We start from the raw sequence: 2,640 nt of genomic DNA on the forward strand, positions 1-2,640 counted from the left end.
AAGAGGTAAGGTAAGTGAGGAACATATTTTCTTTTGTTGGTTTATATAGAACAAGAAGGATGAAGATGGCAGACTAGAACACTCCGGTGGAAGGAAGATTGTCTACCCACACACATTGTTAAGTCAATAAGCAGTAAATTTTTTTTTTTCGGAAAGAAGTATTTGCGAATGTTGGCAAACTTACAGCTGTTCAGCAACCATATATTTTGATGTGGCTTGGCAAACATTGGTCTTGACATGATGACTATGACGTTGACTAACTACTATTGACTATTATACACTGCTGCCACCACTAATTGATACACATGTTAAACATCAAATTTTGACAGAATTGCGTTTACACAGTTAACAGTATTCAATCACACAATAGTACTTAGTATGTGGATGCAAGACGAGTGAGTGTGTTTTTGTGTTTCCCTTTCCTATTCCCAAATAATTGGAACTGACCTACCTCCTAAATATTATTTTGCTTGTTGTGGCTTGCACTGATACCCATAAATATTATAGGTTTATTGATATTTTTGTATTTGTAATAGTTAATGAGATAATTACCTGATGTCAGTTGTGTGCTTATTATAATTTGTATGTTTAGTGTAAGAGCATTGATAATAATTTTGTAAAAGCAACTGTGTGTGCATTCAAACTGTTGTTCGTGCTTACACCTACTATCATTGGTGGGTGTCACTTGGAAATGTTTAATTTCTGCTGACGAAATGTGATGAACTGTTAAATTTATGCTGACAAAATGTGATGACCTGTTTGATTACTGCTGATGAAATGTGATGGACTGTTTAATTATTGCTGATGAATATTATGGGACTGCTGTCTGCACCTGCTCGCCATTGCTGGGTGCCATTGTTGGAACTGCTACTATTGATGTGATGTCACTCTTTCCTGCCTGCACCTGCTCGCCATTACTAGGTGCCACTGTTGGAACTGCTGCTCCTGAGATGATGTGACTTGTTGCTATCTGCACCTGTTCAACATTGCTGGGTGCTACTGTTGGCACTGCTCAACCACTGATGAGATGTCACTTGTTGTTGCCTGCACCTGCTTGCCATTGCTAGGTGCCACTGTTGGAACTGCTGCTAGTGAGATGATGTAACTGTTGCTGTCTGCATCTGACCATAGCTGGGTGCTGCTGTTGGAATTGTCAACTACTCTGAGGAGTGCTACTTGTTTACTGAACTATTGAAAAGATTTTATGTGAATATTTGCGTAAACTGATTTATTGTGTATTTACTGTTTATGAAATGTTATGAGACTCTCATCTGCACCTATTCGTCATTGCTGGTGCTATTGATTGAATAGTTCAACTACTCTGAGAAGTGATACTTGTGTAAACTATTATGTACACTCCTGGAAATGGAAAAAAGAACACATTGACACCGGTGTGTCAGACCCACCATACTTGCTCCGGACACTGCGAGAGGGCTGTACAAGCAATGATCACACGCACGGCACAGCGGGCACACCAGGAACCGCGGTGTTGGCCGTCGAATGGCGCTAGCTGCGCAGCATTTGTGCACCGCCGCCGTCAGTGTCAGCCAGTTTGCCGTGACATACGGAGCTCCATCGCAGTCTTTAACACTGGTAGCATGCCGCGACAGCGTGGACGTGAACCGTATGTGCAGTTGACGGACTTTGAGCGAGGGCGTATAGTGGGCATGCGGGAGGCCGGGTGGACGTACCGCCGAATTGCTCAACACGTGGGGCGTGAGGTCTCCACAGTACATCGATGTTGTCGCCAGTGGTCGGCGGAAGGTGCACGTGCCCGTCGATCTGGGACCGGACCGCAGCGACGCACGGATGCACGCCAAGACCGTAGGATCCTACGCAGTGCCGTAGGGGACCGCACCGCCACTTCCCAGCAAATTAGGGACACTGTTGCTCCTGGGGTATCGGCGAGGACCATTCGCAACCGTCTCCATGAAGCTGGGCTACGGTCCCGCACACCGTTAGGCCGTCTTCCGCTCACGCCCCAACATCGTGCAGCCTGCCTCCAGTGGTGTCGCGACAGGCGTGAATGGAGGGACGAATGGAGACGTGTCGTCTTCAGCGATGAGAGTCGCTTCTGCCTTGGTGCCAATGATGGTCGTATGCGTGTTTGGCGCCGTGCAGGTGAGCGCCACAATCAGGACTGCATACGACCGAGGCACACAGGGCCAACACCCGGCATCATGGTGTGGGGAGCGATCTCCTACACTGGCCGTACACCACTGGTGATCGTCGAGGGGACACTGAATAGTGCACGGTACATCCAAACCGTCATCGAACCTATCGTTCTACCATCCCTAGACCGGCAAGGGAACTTGCTGTTCCAACAGGACAATGCACGTCCGCATGTATCCCGTGCCACCCAACGTGCTCTAGAAGGTGTAAGTCAACTACCCTGGCCAGCAAGATCTCCGGATCTGTCCCCCATTGAGCATGTTTGGGACTGGATGAAGCGTCGTCTCACGCGGTCTGCACATCCAGCACGAACGCTGGTCCAACTGAGGCGCCAGGTGGAAATGGCATGGCAAGCCGTTCCACAGGACTACATCCAGCATCTCTACGATCGTCTCCATGGGAGAATAGCAGCCTGCATTTCTGCGAAAGGTGGATATACACTGTACTAGTGCCGACATTGTGCATGCT

This window comes from Schistocerca piceifrons, chromosome 7, assembly GCF_021461385.2.
Source record: "Schistocerca piceifrons isolate TAMUIC-IGC-003096 chromosome 7, iqSchPice1.1, whole genome shotgun sequence".
Taxonomy (NCBI): domain Eukaryota; kingdom Metazoa; phylum Arthropoda; class Insecta; order Orthoptera; family Acrididae; genus Schistocerca; species Schistocerca piceifrons.